The sequence below is a fragment of the Balaenoptera physalus genome (genome assembly GCF_965194825.1).
Source record: "Balaenoptera physalus genome assembly, chromosome: 18".
In the NCBI taxonomy this organism is placed as follows: domain Eukaryota; kingdom Metazoa; phylum Chordata; class Mammalia; order Artiodactyla; family Balaenopteridae; genus Balaenoptera; species Balaenoptera physalus.
In genome coordinates, this window is record NC_138899.1 from 27,751,648 (window position 1) to 27,770,320 (window position 18,673).

At 37.8% G+C, this 18,673-nt stretch overlaps 1 long non-coding RNA gene across 1 annotated transcript; it reads right to left on the bottom strand.

Moving 5' to 3' along the window:
• Positions 1–6,848: 6,848 nt before the first annotated feature.
• LOC309647527 lies at positions 6,849–17,770 on the bottom strand. The gene is made up of 2 exons (XR_014256145.1): positions 17,173–17,770; positions 6,849–16,846 (listed from the first exon to the last, which is right to left on the bottom strand). It is a non-coding gene; the product is annotated as an uncharacterized lncRNA (long non-coding RNA).
• Between the last annotated feature and the right edge of the window lie 903 nt (positions 17,771–18,673).

Genomic DNA, 18,673 nt, shown 5'->3' on the forward strand with positions numbered 1-18,673 from the left:
ACAAGGTTTTTCACACTAGAGTCGTCATATAAAACAATGAATTTCAATAAATATAACCCCAAAATAGGACATTTATCATTGAGCTTTAACTCCAGTAATAATGTTATCACACTTGTAACTTACATTAAACTTTCTTAATCAAAAATCTTTCTTTTTTTCCTTCAAGAATGTTAGGAAGACTAACTTCATGCAACAGCACATTCACTTTACCGAAAAGTCATAAAACATTGATTTAACTTTAGTATCCAAGCAGACGGTAAGCCTGGATTTTTACTTTTAAATCCAAACTTTGTCATCTCTTTGAAAACAGAAATAGAATGAATGTGACAGTCACAGGTTTCCTCCACCTGTTTGAGAAGGAAAGCTTCACTTCAAGGAACTAATTTAAAGCCAAGCTTACTAACAAAATAGGTCTTTTCTTTTGAATCAGACACTACCCTTAGTCTCGATTAAGTGAATTTACCTTGAGAAAATACAGGGCCGTTAAAGACAAGCTACGGAGGTATTACGTCCAGTCTCCTGTGTCATATTTCCGGAGGGACAGCAGATTTGGGTTCTCAGGCAAAGAAAGGCGTGTTTCAGTGGAATGGGTGAATATCCAACTTGGAAAAATCCAGTCATCAGATTTAAATTTTTAAAACGTGTGCCTTCAAAACACTCAGGACATTTAGAAAATCTACCGCGTTACGTGACAGTAAGCGCATCACCACATTCTATTTTGCAAGCTTTAGCAAATAAAAAAATCCCCCAGAAGAATCTTAATTCTCATCTGTGGAAAACATTAAACTGCTAAGCGCTGACAACTGGAATTAGTCCTTAAATCTCTAATGAGAATAATAAAACATGAGTGCAGTTTGTGCTGTAACTTGATAAGGCCTGAATTTACTTGCAGTTAGGAAAAGTCACTGATCCAGCAGTATGGCTTTTTACTCCCTGAGGTCCAGGAAACAGTATCTATCCTCTTGGAAACTCCTCTGTGGTAAGCACTTCTTATCTGTGCTATCAGAGGCTGGAGATAGCAGGGTAATATCTAGTAACAGCAGCTGTATGAGGTGATCCATTACTGATTTAAATCAATCTCCAGCAGGTAGTTCTCCTTAACCCATCAGAGCAGACCTGACCCCCGCCCCAGAGAACTCACACACTCTCTCCAGATACAGAAACTCCCTGGGAAGACATTAACGGCAAAACATCACGTTGGGTCCTCTAAACCAAGCATCTTTTTAAAATCTCACCGCTCTGAAAGATTGTAAGATTGAGGCTCCTGACCAAAACTTGAAATCCAGTTTTAGTCATGATTAATTCTGTGTTTGCTCTATAGATATTCAGAGCAGGCGCTTAAGGAGCCTGTTAGCAATTTACAAAGACCCAACAACTTGCTGTGAGGAACCTGAAGAGGAAATAACTTCCACTTTCTACACTTAAGGAATTTTGTTAAAGATGTATTTGCTGGGAAACAAGTCCAGCTGTTTGTAGGCCAGCATAAATGCGAGGAATGTTTAAGAGCAAATTAAGCCCTGCATTTCAGGAATTAAGTGAGCGGGGACGTCAGATGGGCATACGGTTCAGAGGTTCTAAATGAAAAATGTTCTTGAATATCTTAACAGTTGGATAAATAAATGCTAAAGATAGATTTCAGTCTTACTTATAAGGTCAAATGAATATATCTATTTTTCACACACCTATAGTTGTAAAATAATAGATTTTAGTGTGTGGAGCGGCCTTAAATATTATCAATTTACCCCACTGATTTTACAGAGAGAAAATGGAGGCTCTGAGAGATTCAAGAACTTACCCAAGGTCACAACTAGATATTGACAGAATTGAAATCTCTTAACACCTGCTAATGCTTTTTCTGGTATACTTGCTGCTTTTAAACAGAAGTCTTTGTGAATATACATAACTCCACATACGCATGAGATTTTAGTACTTTCTGGGTTTCAGAACTAATTCAAGCTATGAACAAAAACAGGAGTCATGCATTAAATATTTAAGATTAGTTATGTTGACTTTTCGTTGGTGTTTTATTTCCGTATAATTAGATTTGAATACATTCACCTTTTCACTGGGTATCAGGAGTGTGAAGTGTCAATGTCAGATACGTACAGAAAAACAAAATCCGGTACCAACTATGCCCAGTTTGGGACAACATCCCTATTCTCACCCCAACAAACACATACAATGTTGCCTTCAAAGAATGGGGTAAATATTCAAACTTCTCCACTGTTATTCAACTGTTCATTTTCACACTCTGTGAACTCGAAGTTAGTGATGACACACTAGATTGTCATTCCATTTTACTGCAATAGAAATTAATGAAAACATGTAAACCACAATGCTTTTCACAGTTGCTTTGTCAAACAGAAGCATGCTTTTTGATTTTCTGAGACCAGCATTTAAACACTTCTCACTAATGCAACTTTTTTAAAGTTTATTGAAGTTTCCACTAATTAACAGCATCTGGCCCGCTACAGCACTAATAACTGGGTTTTTTTTTTTTTTGGTATTTTATTGTTCAGAAATGTACTGATACTTAGATGCCAATAAACTGAAAAGAAAAATGCTCTTTACCAACTTTTCTGCTAGTTCCTTTTCCTTCACCTTCTCCTCCACCTCAGCCTCTGCTATTTGTGTTTCTTTCAGCTTCCAAACTCTTTCACCTGAGACTGTCCAATTGCTGAGGTGCAGGCGACCACCTAGAAAACCACAATAATGGGCTTTCCCTCGAGAGAGCCATATGGGACTTCTGTTCCTTCCTTTCATGTAGAAACGGCATGCAGGATATTTCATGATTCATTTTTTCCTTTTTGATAAGGTATGAAAGAAATATCAAAAGAAATCCAGAGATATTTCCATTTTCTCGGAATGAGATGAAGCTTCTATTTAAGAAACATGCTTTCTTTTCCCCTGGCATTCTGGGTTCATAAAGTGAGAAAATTTTTTTTACTGCTATTTTGGGTTTGATGTCTGAAAACAAGATACGGTATCTTTTTACATTTTTACCCTTTCAAATTAAATTAGCTATCTTGATGAATTTAATTAACATAAGAACTAATAACATAACAACAACAATTGCAATTTTAGTGAGCACCAATAACTGCTTGCTTATCAAATTAATAAAACCCACAAATGCAGCAGAAAACATACAAGGACTAAAATCTTTTATGTGCCCCCCAAATAAAAGATTCGATGCTCATAAATCATATAATACTCCAGCAATAACCTTTTAATATCTTAGATACTTAGTTAATATGAAACAAGCATTTTTAATGTAATATATGTCATTATCTAACTATTGTATCCAGAGGTAGCAGGTTTGTAGAAACAGTCAGATAACCTTTTTCCCTTGTATTACTTAACCACATTTTCTAGCAAATCTTCAAATGGCAAGGTTGTCCCTAAGATTTAAGAGCTGGGCATTTTTATATTTTGTGTGCCATAATGAAATCACTTTGTCACTTATCGATTCAACATGCTTGGGTTTTTCAATGATTTTATGCATTCAGATTCCTGGATGTTTTAGCCATCTTACCAGACCTTCACTTTAAAGGAAACCAGGATCAATGGATTTAGTATCACATATACCATATTTATTCAATGGCCTAAAGCTATAGTTCTTCTCTCCTGTCTTATCTTTGCAAGACTTAATTCTCTCATACAAAAATAGCCCTGTATTAATATTTTTAAACCCAAATCACATCCAACTGTATGATCTTTTCAATCAATCTGGATGTGACTGTAAAACACATGCTGACAGTACTTTACCTGCTTTACCAATGACCTTGTTTAGAAATGACCTATTGTCACATTTCAGAAAAGTTTGCTGTCAAACTACCTTTGGCCAATTTTACCAAAAAAAAAAAAAAAAAAAAAGTCAGTTCAGTCAGGGGCCATGAGGACAATTTCAAGACATTTATATCAGACACCAATTCAATATTCCTCTGCATTTTACATTACAATCCCAGAAATTCAGAAGGCCTTTCAAAAGGGAACACTTGGACATTTTAAAATAGATCTAAATATAGGACACATTTTGGTTGTCCTTCTCAATTCAGTTATAATAGCACAGAGGAGAGGGCAGGAATTCCAGCACAATTAGGATATCTGTACAGCAAATATAAATTTTAAATGGATTTACTTTTTGCTTACTGTTTATACTACTCTTGGAAATTTGATTTGAATAAAAAATGTATTTCCCTCTTAGGTTTGAAGCATTTTCCCCACCCTAAGCGAGTATTATTCATACGTTCACACAGAAAGGAAGATAAGTAATAATACAGTACAGGCGCCAAGTAAAATCTAGCCCAGTACAGACAGCGTAATAATGATGTCATTAAGACTCCTGGCTGAATGGGATTCAGACAGAACTGTTGTATAGCTGCAGACATAAATCTGAAAGAACTTTTTGGCTACATTCTCAGACTTACCTTGAGAGATATTTAGGAGCTCCAGCAAAATGAGTTGAGAGAAATGCACTCAGAAGAAGGTGTGTAGACTGCAGACAGATGTAGGCCCTATCGGTGTATCCTTCTGAGATACAGGAGGAAACAGTTTGTTAAATGGATAAAGACAGAGAAACAATCTGAAGAAGAAGAAAACAGAAAACAAATAAACCTTAATTCTAGCACGAATGAATGAGAGAAAGGCAATTGTGGGGCTGCTCGAAGCCTTTTTGCCTAGCTGAATGAAAGCAATCCCTAAGACTGAATGGGTAATGAGATCCTGGCTCCTGAGATTTTAGCTTTCTTAATCATGTTCATAATTAATTCAAGAACATTGATAATTTCATTACATTCTTTTTGTCTTATCAATAAATGATGTGCCTGCACTTTTGGTCCTGTGTACAGGGAGAGGAGAGATGCTTTGGGTAATATTGCACCAGGAATAGTGGATATATATGATCCAAAAAGGTGAAGTGGTAATTATTATCCTTGACCAGGCTTCTATTATCAGAACACGATGACAAGCAGCCACAAATAATTAATAAGCTTTTTATGCAGAAATGCAAAGCCTTTGAAGAAAAATATGCTGCAAGTAGAATTCCTTACCGAAGATTATGTACATAGCACAACACACCTCTCCAGAGAAACAGTTTGAAATGGCACTCACTAAAAAGCTTGCATCACAAATACAAGAAGAAAATCAATAACTTGTTTTTAAAATATCATTTTAAAAAACTTTTCTTTATCTTAATGTTTTATTTTTAAAAAAATCTGTGCCCTTGCAGTTGTCTTCCTGAAGTCCTTTTCAGGGTCGACATACAAAGATGTTAAACTGAACTACCCACTCAGTAAAACCTCCTTTTTTAAACCAAGACAGAAAGCTCTGTCATTAACTGTCAGTCATCATCAAAGGGGACTTTTCCTTTACGGTTTTCTATTCACCCCCATGTAAATTTTCACAAAGCCATCACTCATTAGTTTCACAGTCCGTGTTCAAGGCTTGGGAGGGAATGTTTAATGCCACTTAATCGCACGAAACAGAAAGGCAGCCTTATCTCCCAAATGGTTTAGATAATTAACGCCAAATTAAAAACTGGTCAGTTAGGAAGAGCTGCAAATATGAGAATTCTCCTAATTGATAACAAGAATAACATTTCAGCTTTAACTATAAAGTGTGCTGCTTCAAAGAATCTGTGCTCAAGTGCACAGAAATGATATACTGGCTAACATTATTTTTAAGTAGACCAGTATGGCAGGATAAAATTTCAGTGGTGGAAACCATTCCATAAAAATGTCTCTGAACTGATTGTGCTATTAAAGATAAAAACAATTCAAAGGATGCAAAAAAGTATGCATGTTGGCACTTCGATCTGATTGCTAAACAAAATAGTCTTTGAGAAGACACTGCAGAATCACTTAGTAAAGCAAGCTGTTGCCCATGACATTGATATATGGGACAGAGATGATGTATATACTGGGTGGCTTTATCAGTAAATCACTGACTCTATTTACTTCCCCAAGGAAAAAGACCTGTCCCTGAAAGAGAACTCTTTGTTAGAACCACCGGTAGGGGATTAATATTGGCAAAACATTCAATTTGGATATAGTCCTGCAGAAGATTCATAAAACAATAATTTAATAAGTTAACGGACAAAGATTTAGCACGTTGGCAGCATACAGCTGCCTAGAGAACATTAACTTTATTAATTTCATCAAATTATTTCTCTGTGAACTCAATTATATAGGTCCTAGCCACCAGCAACCTATTTCTCAACTAAAGACAACAAATTTGAGAAATTCTAAGTCCCTAAAAATGACTTTTCAATAACATGCAAAATTTCAGCACCGTATAGACCAATTGCTACATAAAACACTATGAGATGACAGTTAAATTTAAGCTTAGATGTCAATTTCCATATGTCTCACATATTTAAACACATTTCAGCTCTGCTCTTAAAGTTCCAGATAGGAGTTGTACGTTGCAAACCAAATATGCCTATCAATATTCCAAGTTAATGCAGATCTAACTGAATTTCAGAGACAGAAGCTGGAATTTTAAGTGCTTTCTGTGCAGTTTCAGAAAAGCAGTAAAATTAGAAAGACAAATAATAAGTATATGCGGTGGTGTGTAGCTTGTAGTAAAGTGTTTTAAGTCCTACAGCTTTTGCATGTGTACTGCCATCAAGACATTGTTCTTAACACATCTTTCAAATTCTCACCCCACATCCAATCATCAAGTTGTAATGCTTCACTTTCCCAAATGTCTCCGTGAACTGTTCACTCCTCTCCACTCCCAAAGCCAGAACCTCATTCAAGCCATCAGTCCCTGTTGCCTAAGTTTTGTCATTTTTCAGTGTCCTAGTGTCACCCTCTTCTTCTTGCTCTCACATTACTACCCATTATCTTTTTTTTTTTTAATATATTTATTTATTTATTTATTTTTGGCTGTGTTGGGTCTTCGTTTCTGTGCGAGGGCTTTCTCCAGTTGCGGCGAGCGGGGGCCACTCTTCATCGCGGTGCGCGGGCCTCTCACTATCGTGCCCTCTCCCGTTGCGGAGCACAGGCTCCAGACGCACAGGCTCAGTAATTGTGGCTCACGGGCCTAGTGCTCCGCGGCATGTGGGATCTTCCCGGACCAGGGCTCGAACCCGTGTCCCCTGCATTGCCAGGCGGATTCTCAACCACTGCGCCACCAGGGAAGCCCCCCCCCCCCCATTATCTTTTCAAAACACAAATCTGATCATGCCATTCCTGTGCTTCAACCTTCAATGGCTCCCCATTTCCCTCTGGTAAGATTGCTTACTACACCCTTTTGGTCTGGCTCCTCTTTACCTCTCTTAGACTCATTTTTTTAACCATACTGTTACCCCAGTCATGGGAATTACTTTCTGTTCCCCAGACTGCTCTTTTCACTCAACCTTTGGTACGTGCAGCTCCCTTGCCATACCCAGTGATCAATGGTCAGTTATTTTCTAACTGGAGTTTATAAATCTTTTGAAGATTTTTTTCAGTTGCTTTTTCCAATTTCTCAAAGTTCATGTTAAAATCGAGTCTTTGTCAGCAGAATTGGTGGTTCTACTTTGGTTGATTTTTTTTTTTTGGCTGCGCTAGGTCTTAGTTGTGGAACACAGGATCTTTTTTAATTGTAGCATGCGGGATGTTTTAGTTGTGGCATGTGGCGTCTTTTAGTTGCAGCATGCAGCATCTTTAGTTGCAGCATGCAAACTTTTAGTTGCGGCATGTGGGATCTAGTTCCTTGACCAGGGATTGAACCCGGGCCCCCTGCACTGGGAGCGTGGAGTCTTAGCCACTGGACCACCAGGGAAGTCCCTGGTTGATTCTTGCTACCATCTATCAGTGGGCTTTAGTGCCACTTAACCCCCCTGGCAGTCATACTAGCTGCTCAAAATTGTCATCACTCTCTGTAGTCTCTGCCGTACTCTTCCCCGCAGGACTGAAGGGTGTCAAGTATAAGCAGAGAGTCTCATCTGTGTTTACATTTGATCAAATATAGTCTCTTCTTGAAAAAGCAGGGTATTGCTCCTTTCATCTCATTAGAGTGAGATCCTTGGTCTCTGTTACAATTATTTTTTCAGATTCAGATACATTTTCACTTTTCTCTGTTTTGCGTCTGTGTTTGAGTCTGCATAAGAGGGTGAAAGTGGCTGAGACTGAGAAAACCAGATAAAATGGCTTGAGTAAACATCACATAAATATGTCAAATTTTAGTCAATTTTGACTGCATTTTTTTCTTGTTTTCTCTCTTGCGTCCTTGAAACTAAATATAAAGTTTAATATAGGGGAAAATGTGTAGTCCTGACTTCTTACATATTAAATATCTTGAGTAGCCTCAATATTGTGGCAATCAGGAGGAATTAAATACGAAGACACAAATGGGTGTGTGGAATATAATGGGGGCTCAATAAATCTTTGTTGAAGTAATAAATAAAAGTAAATTAGGCTATAAAACTCAAATTTTAGGACATCACTCTATATTTTCACCTCTTTTGTAAGAAAAATTCAAAATTTGATCAATTTCATGTACTAAGGCATGGAAATGTGTGATATATTTTGTAAAGATTTTCATCAATAGCACATTTTTTTGAAGTTTTGACGCTTTAAGTGTTCTTGAAATTCCCTTATCAGTAAGAACTCACTCCCTGGTGATAGCAAATAAATATAGTATAATTGCAAAACACAGTGTCTCACCAGAATAAAAAGAGAACAGGGAGAAGGCAAAGGCTTATCCGTTTATAAGGAGTTGATAAATCGCTGTAGATTAACAGAGGGGTCTAGTTAACCGACGCCTGAGTGAGAAAATAGCCAGGGGGCACTAGAGGGCTGGAGCCACATGGTCGACACAGGAAGAACCGCTTGCGCTTTGACAAAAACAGGTTAGCGAATTTCACTCTAGTATCTTAGTCTATTACTTGATATTGGAAGTAATTTCAAAGTTTATTTTACCAGAGCATTAACACAGAGAATGATTTAGAGGACCTGATAATATTTATGTTGCTAATTAGACATAAGGAGAAAAGGACATATATTTTTACCCTTTCTCTTTTTTCTATTTTAGAAAGCCACTTTCTTCTGTTCGCATTTAAGTTTGAGTCCTTTCCTTTTTATAGCTAGAGATTCAGAGGCTCAAATAAGAGTTAAAACAAAGTTCTCGAAATACAAACAACAAAAAGACCTTTTTTTCTACAATAAATTTCCTTATATACCCAAACTTACAAGTTTAGCATCTTTTAGAATTTGAAAAGTTCAGTTAACTAAATAGAACCCACATAGGTTAATAAATATTCTACAGAAAAACATTTTTTTCAGGAGCATACTGAAATGTTTTACTTTAATCTTTTTCTCTTTTTTTAATGGGCATTCTTGGAAGCTGTTTCTTAGACAGTTTTAAACTCTCCCTTAATCTGAAATGATATATATTAAGTATTTAGTTTTTTCTTGATGACGCAAAGTCAGATTTGTGCTAGCTCAGCACTACTGCTCTGTAAAACCATGACCGCAGAGACATGTATGTCATACCAGCTTCATGTTGTACGTAAACGGAGGCTGAGGGAAGTTGAGTTGCCCTGAGTCACAGCGCTTGTAACTGGTGAAAGCAGTATTTCCCCCATTCACTTTGTGACCTCTAATTAACGTAGGCAGTCTAGATGACAAAATTCAATCGAAATAGCCGATTATGAATAACCTAACTTGACCTTTGGCCTACTGTCTAGGTGGTCTTCCCTTTCCATAGGGTTTTCTTCATTTGGAAACAAAAGATTTCAGGATCCCAGTAGCAGTAGATTTCTTTCTCAAAAAAGTTTCCCAGAAATCCCAGAATTCCAAGGGGCAAGGGTGCAGAGACGCAGTCCACCTTGCTTGGAATGTAGGGAAGGGAGGCATCGTTGGAGGTCACCTCTGGGAGAGAGTAAGCGAGTTTAAAACACTGGCGCCTCACAGTGGGGCTGGGGGTCCATGAGGACAGAGGAGAGCACAGCTCCAGGGTAACCAAGAAGGCCCCTACCACAATGGGGGTGAGGGAAGCAATGGGGTTAGTGGGGACCCAGGGCATATCTGGCAATTCTGGAAACTTCTGGTTGTCACAACAGGAAGAAGGCGCTACACGCACCTAGTGGGAAGAGGCCAGAGATGTTGTTAAACATATTGCAATGCACAGGACAGCCCCCCACAGCCGAGAGTCATGGGGCCCTAATACATCAGTATGGCCGAGGCTGCGGAAGCTTGCATAGGATGAGGCCTTTCACAACACCCTTCTTCTCCCTCTTCCCTCAGCCTTGTTGAGGGTGGAGTTGGATAACAGAGGTAGCACATAATTTCCTCTTCTTTCACTTTCACTTAGGCAGCTGGGGTGAGCAGACCACTGAGCTGGTTTCCCCTTACCTTCCCCTTCCTCAGGCTTCCTTGTAGCCTAGCGGTTAAGATCGTGGGCTCTGGAGTCACATAGACATGATTTGATCCTAGATTAGCTATGAGACTACAGGTAAGTTATCTTATTTAAGCCTCAGTTTCCACATTGGTAAAACTGACAACATAATAGTATTTACCTCCCAAGTTGAAGGTCGGACTGTTTTCGCAGTTCCTAGTACCATAGTTTTTGTCTAAATCTGGTTTTTTTTGTTTTTCTTTTTCTTTTTTGCATGGACTACTGTTATAGTCACTTCATTGGGCATTAGCTACTAGTTTGGTCTGCTCTGTGTGTCATTCTCTCTTCACTTAGGAGGGAATAACTCCCTTTCTCAATCTAAGTCATTCAATGAGTCTTTTCCCTAGTGCAGGTGTGGGTAGACTAGGCTTGATCAATCAGAATGTTCCATCTCCCTGGCCACAGTAATCAGTTCCAGGATGAAAACCAAGTCAGGCCAGCAAAATCCATCCCAAGAAAATAGGTGTTCTCTTTTCTCTGGGACTATTTCTCAGTGATGGAAAATTAATACAGCCAAGGAGCTGGCTAAACATAAAGCCAACCCAGAGAGAAGCAGAGCCAAGAGATGCAAAGAGCAAGAGAGAGAGAGAGAGATAAGTAGATTCCTGACAATTGCCTGAACACCTGGGTCCAGCCAGCCTTGTAGCAAGTTCTACCTCTAGATTTTCAATTACGTAAGCCAGTTTTTTCTTTTTTTTGCTTAAGCCTATGTGAATAGATTTCTGTAATTTGTGAAAACAGTAACAACACAAGAAGAGTTTTGATCTCTCCATCTTTGTATTCCTCATACAGGCTATTATATCATTTTTTACATTATAGGATCTCAAAAATGTTCAATTAGATGGAATCTAATTCATTTAAGAAATGGATAATATGAAACTAGAAGACTGCAGGGGGAAAAGGAGATGAAGTGTGAAGCGAAAATCCAAAGGCATAGGGGTTATCAGAGATAATGGAAAGCCACGGGCAACTGGCAATTAAATGGTTAACAGAAGCTTTAAGCCTTGGGGCTGGTGAGGAAGGAGGTGTTCAGGGCAAAGCTTTGCAGGGAAGGGAAGTGTAGCAATGGTTTTTGCCCATTCTGAGTTGGACACGGGCCGGGGAGGCACAGCAGTCAATAGGATGCATCAACAAATTCTATAGCAGTCAATGAGTGAGATGAGAGCGATGCACCATCAACGTGGTGCAAGGGAAAGAATACAACGCAATTGCGCCCCCTCTGGGCAACTGTGACATAGCAACGAGAAGATCCACAGCCAAGCCGCGGCTCTGCAGCTTTCTGGGATGGTAATTTTCAAATTACTTAATTCTCTGAGTTTCTGCTTCATTATCTGCAAAATAGAGATAAAGATTCCATTCCTCTGGCTGGTTGTGAGCTCTAAATGAGTTAGCATTTGTGAAGGTGCTCAGCGCAGTAGATGTTCAAAGCCTTTTGAGAAAGAGGCAGAACATAAGGAAGTACCCAAACTGGCTGAAAATGTTTATTAAGCATTTAAATGCACCAGACACCATACTAGGTGCCGGGGAGGCAAAAATATGTAAGACAGTCCTTTCTTTCAGGGCACAGTTTAGTGGGAAGCACAGACGGGTAAGTACCTTCATGAAAACACACTTTGATAACCACTGCAACAGAAGGAGAACAAACCGGAACCCAGAGAAGATAGACATTCACTCTGGCTTTAGAAGTCAAGAAAGATTTAATTAACTCAGACAGGAGTTGAAGAGGGCTTCAAAGAAAATGGGGCTTTCAGATGGAGTGTAGGAGAATCAATAGGAATTTTCCAGAATTTTTTAAAGTTAAAACGAAGAGGAAGTTATTTGTAACAACTGGAAAATTTCTAAAATCTGTTTCAAATAAAAAAACACTATGGTTCTGATATATGGATGGCAAATGAGCACAGGTAGAGAACGCAAATTTAAACCACAACTATCAGAATAACTAAAATAAAAAATAATGACAACACTAAATCTTGGCTAGGGTGTGGAGAAATTGGATCTCTTATACACTTCTGGTGAGAATGTGAAATAGTACAACCACTCTAGAAAACATTTTAACAATTTCTTATAAAATTAAACTTGCAACTTCTATATGACCTAGCAAATGGCACTCTTGAGCATTTGTCTCAGAGAAATGGAAATTTTTCTTCTTGCAAACAAAAAACAAAAAACAACAAAACAAAACTGTACAGAAGTGTTCGTAGCAGCTTAACTTGTAATAGCCCGAATACTGAAATTAGTCTAGATGTTTTCCAACTGGCCATTGGTTAAACAAATTGTGGTACATCCAAACCATGGAATAGTACTCAGCAATAAAAAGAAGGAATTATTGATAAACACAGTCTTGATGTCTGCAGAAAATTATGCTAAGTGGGAAAAAAAAAAGCCAGTAACCAAAGGTTATATCTGTTTGCTTCTGTTTGTATAACATTTTTTAAATGACACAATTTTAGAAATGGAGTTAAAGAATAATGGTTGCCATATATCCAGACAAAACTATAATTTGAAAAGCTACATGCACCCCAGTGTTCATAGCAGCACTATTTACAATAGCCAAGACATGGAAGCAACCTAAATGTCCATCGACAGATAAATGCATAAAGAAGATGTGGTATGTATGTATATACATACACAAGGAAATATTACTCAGCCATAAAAAAGAATGAAATAATGCCATTTGCAGCAACATGGATGGACCTAGAGATTATCATACAAAGTGGAGTAAGTTAGAAAGAGAAAGACAAATACCATATGATATCACTTATATGTGGAATCTAAAATACAACATAAATGAACATATCTATGAAACAGAAACAGACTCATAGAGAACAGACTTGTGGTTGCCAAGGGGGAGCGGGGGAAGGATTGGGAGTTTGGGATTAGCAGATGCAAACTATTATAGGATGGATAAACAATAAGGTCCTACTGTATAGCACAGGGAACTATATTCAATAGCCTGTGATAAACCATAATGGAAAAGAATATGAAAAAGACTATATATATGTATAAATGAATCACTTTGCTATACAACAGAAATTAACACAACACTGTAAATCAACTATACTTCTATAAAATTTTTTTAAAAAGAAGAAGAATGGTTGCCCGAGGTCAGAGATAGAGGAGGGGGCAAAAGGGAGGTGGGACGGGTCTTTGTGGTGGTGGATCTGTTCTGTACCTTGACTGTGGTGGTGGATACATGAACTTACACATGTGATGAACATTGACAGAAATACATACACACATACACACAAATGAGTACCAGTAAAATTGGGGAAATCTGAATAAATTTGGTAGATTGTGTAGATTACATCAATGTCAATATCCTGGTTGTGATATTCTACTAGAGTTATTTCAATATTAACATCAGGTAAAACTGGTTAAAGTTTCATAAGAGATCACTCTGTTTCGTTTCTTATAACAATATATGAATCAACAATTATCTCAATAAAAATCTCAATTTAAAAAACCACTATGGTTCTGTATTATAAAGTAACTGAGGTTTCCTTTAACATAATTTAGGGATATTTTTAGTTCTTTTTATTCTGTAAGGATTTATTGAGTCCATAATTTCAATTGCAGCTTGATATTTGCCATTTATATCTATGTCAGCTTACCCTGCTGGGGTCAACCTCTCCTTCCTTTGGCCCCTACCATGCATTGTAGTCTACCTCTTTAATAGTAACTATGCGCTGATTGGGGTCCCTTTTCTTCCTATGCTATGGCAGACACCAAATGTGTTTATGAGAATGTGTTTCTGTTACCTCCTAGGCACAAGGCTGCTCCACGTTCCCCAGCTTCCCTGGCGGTTAAGTATGACTTTGTGACCAAGTTCTGGGCCATGGAATGTGGGCAGAAGTGATGTATGTCACGCCCTGTCCTGACCCATAAACTCCTCTGGTGTGATCCTCTGCACTCTCTGTTCTGATTAGATACCAGGAGCCAGCAGAGGAACCCACAGTCCTAGGAGAAAGCAAGCCCTCAATGCAAGAAGGCTGAGGCTCTGAATGACCACCCTGAAGGCCACTCGCCAATAAGAACTAAATTTATATTTTGTTAAGCCATTGAACTTTGGGTGTTTGTATTAGAGAACATAATATTATTTACCCTGATAAATAACGTATGCTTGGACTTCCCTGGTGGCGCAGTGATTAAGAATCCACCTGCCAATGCAGGGGACAGGGGTTTGATCCTTGGTCCGGGAAGATCCCACATGTCGCAGAGCAATTAAGCCTGTGCGCCACAACTACTGAGCCTGCAAGCCACAACTACTGAAGCCCGCGTGCCTAGAGCCCACGCTCCGCAACAAGAGAAGCCACCACAATGAGAAGCCCGCGCGCTGCAACGAAGAGTAGCCTCCGCTCGCCGCAACTAGAGAAAGCCTGCCTACAGCAACGAAGACCCAACGCAGCCAAAAAATAAATAAATAAATAAAATTAAAAAAAAAAACAAAAACGTATGCTTGTCTCCACACTAGACTCTGGGCTCATTGAGAGTAAGAACTGTGTTTTGTTCACCTTTATATTCCTGGAGCCCAGAACAGTGCCTGACACAGAGAAGCTGCCTCATAACTGCTTGCTGACGATCATGCTTCCATCAGTAACAGACTTCTCATCCTTGAATGTGATAGGAAAGCCTAGGATTTCATTCCCAGGTCCAAATTCTCACGAATGGCCTCGAGAAGAAGCAGGGCTCAGATGAGCAAAAGTGCGAATTACTACTTGGTTACTTCATTTCCTGCTCTTCAGCACATTTCATTCTGTAAGTGAAAAACACATCTGGTTTATCAGAACCTAACTGATTTAAATATCATTTATTCTCAAATTCAGTAAGTTTCACTAAATAAATGTTTCTGTAAAAAGTTAACAGCAAGAACTCTAGTGAGAGCTCATGTATAGAGACCTTCATTATTTTTTAGAAAAATACCACAAGACACTTACTGCACTAGGAAATTGTATAAATAATTAAAGTCGAACCACACATATCAAAAAAAGTGACCTAAATACTTTTCATGATATATTATCCTTTTACTTCTTGGGTTGGCTTGCTTACTAGATAATTTGCAAAAAAAATCCACCCATCAAAAATAGGTCATCCGGTCATTGGGGTGAATTTATGACTGGAATTCTGGAGTTTTGCTTCAGTAAAGAAATGACATATTTTCTTTGTACCTTATCTAAGTATGCACACACTTCATATATTCAAATCGCAAGAGTAAAATACGACTATACTTTTATAAATATGTTTTCCCTTTAACCAGCTTGTTTTGTGTACTATTTAATATCCCCTTATTACAGTATTTTCTTAATACTTTGATGCTGTGGATAGCTACACTATTCACAGTGATAACTACATTGTCACAGTATTTGACAGGTGGAAAAGAACTTAAAGATCTCTAGTCCAATACATTTATTTACAGAAAAAAAGAAACCATCTTCCAGAGGTTATGTGACTGTAGGAGTTCACGTTGCTGATAAGTAGAAAAGCCAAGTCAAGAACCCACACTCGTAACTCTGACCAATGATGCCTTGGATTCTAGAAAATGAATTCAATGTTGATTATAAGACCTTGTAAGCTAAAATATGAGTTTTGCTAAGAATAAATTATATGACTTTATTCTTCTGATTTAAACTCATATATAATTACATATGAGTGGCAATTGAATTGATTTTGGTTTCTTAATATTTAATTCAACATTTATTAATTTGAATTTTATGGGGCTTTCTCTGGGTATAACTGTTGTCAGGTCCAAACTCTTTTTAAGACCCTCAAAAATACACAGTCCTATGCAGAGTTTTAGTAATCACCCTCATTATTCTTTTTATTTTTAAGGCTTGAGCTTTTACATTTAACTCTTTAATCCACGTGAATTTTTTTCTATAGTGTAAAGAGAGAATTAAAATTTCTGTTTGTCTAATTAACTAATCTTTGTGCTTTCCCCACTTATCTGTGATGCCTCTTTATCACATACAGTATTCTTTTGGATAATGGGTCTATTTTTCAAGTTTTTTTCTATGCTGTTGAGTATATTTTTATAGTAGTGTATTATCAATCAAGATAGACTAGATAGTTACAAACGACCTCAGATATCAGCAGTTTAACAAAACAGAAGTTTATTTCTCACTCAAGTAACATGTATTCTGGGGTCAGTAGGGGGCTCTGTTTATCATAGTCACCAGGAATCCAGGCTGATCAAAAACCATCTTCACACGTGCTTCCAGGATCACCGAAGTCACCCTAGTGTCTGCCCAAACGTACATCACTTTTTTCTCTGTACCTTTAATCCTCATTGAATTTTGCAGATTTTCTTATGGGCTGTACAATTATCTTGGTGATTTTTTTTCTTGCTTTTTATCACTTAAAAATTTTTTTTGCATGACTTCTATTAAGTCGCTTTTGTGCATGTATCTTTTTTCCTCAAAGAATCATACATTTCATTTAGACTCAAATTATTAATATAAAATTGGGGCTTCCCTGGTGGCGCAGCGGTTGAGAATCTGCCTGCTAATGCAGGGGACACGGGTTCGAGCCCTGGTCTGGGAAGATCCCACATGCCGCGGAGCAACTAGGCCCGTGAGCCACAATTACTGAGCCTGCGCGTCTGGAGCTTGTGCTCCGCAACAAGAGAGGCCGCGATAGTGAGAGGCCCGCGCACCGTGATGAAGAGTGGCCCCCACTTGACGCAATTAGAGAAAGCCCTCGCACAGAAACGAAGACCCAACACAGCCATAAATAAATAAATTAAATTAAATTAAAATATTAAAAAAAAATATATATATATATATAAAATTGTACATAGTATGCTCATGCAAGCCATTATTATAACTTTTTTCTTATTTCTAATTTCATGCACTTGTATTTTCTTTTTAATTATTCATTAGCTTTGCTAAGTGTTTATCTAGTTTGCTGAATTTCTTAAAAAATAAACCAGTTCTTACATTCATTTTCTAATCATGCATTTTGTTTTCTAATTCACTAATTTCTACCATTAGTTTTTATTATTTTCATCTTTTTACTTTCCTTGTGGGGTTTTCTTTGCTTTCTTCTAACTGTTGAGTTCAATGATTCAATGATTCACATTCTCTCTCTTTTAATAACTAATATGTTTCAGAGCATATCTTTAAATTCGTCACATATTTTGATACATAATATTCTCATATTTGTGTGTTTGAAGTAATCTACAGCTTCATTGTGTTCTACATTAACTAAGTTATTAGGAAAGCAATTTTTTTAGCTTTTCAGGGCCTGGACATTTCTATTTAAATTGTTTAAAATAAACAATTTAACAATTCTCTTCTTGAGAGAATGTGGCCTGATAACCTTACAAATTACAATTTCCAAATTCTCCAAAATTTCACTAAGGGCGCATGTGCACATGCACACACACACACACACTAACCTTTACCTATAACAACATATGTTCCAGGATTCCAGAATGCTTCAGTCCATTGTTTAACTCCAGATGCACTGGATACTAGAAGTAATAGCAGATACAAAAAGAGAAGCTGCTTCTGTTTTGACCAAAGAGGAAGATATTTCCCAACCATCAGATGACAGTTGCCCGTCATCTGCCCATACTTCTTTACCCAAGAGGCTGGCTGAAGAAAAGAGTCAGCATGGCCCCCATCCTACTTACCAGCCAGCCGTGCTGTTCACATTCAAAGTGCATGTGTGGGCTACAACTGGGTTCTTCAAACCAGTGTCTTCAAACCACAGGTGGCAAGACCCCCTCCCCTTCCTGAACTCTGCCATATGGTTGAGTGTTAGCTTTACTTTTCAAGAGCATTCAAGCCTTTCAAATTTTCTGCCTACATTCCCTTTAATATACTTTTAATTTTGATTAAAATACATGCATCTTAACCCCCCTTCCCCTTGTTCTTTGAAGTGTCAGTCAGGAGTTACTTTCTTCTGTAGTTCTTCCCGTCTCTGTACATTTCACTTCCCCACGACACATTTTGGAAGTTTACAAAAGCCTGTGTTTTCTATAAGATACAGAGCTCATTGTGGGTATTTTCATGACAAGTTGGGAAAGTTCACCTTAGGGACTTTTTAGCTTGTCACCATCTTACTACAGAACGTGTGTTTTTTTTTTAAATGTATGGAACAAATACAATAAGGTAAGCAGATTTTGTTCTTATGGCTGCACTTCCAAATTCTCATAGCTAAGAGGAGTAATTACACGAATAAAAAAATATGTCCAGGGCTTATAATCAGAAACGCTCTTCAGCCTTTAAATAATGCTTGATACTTTCCCTTAGTAAAATTCAGGACCTGGTAATAAAAAGAGCCAGTGCAA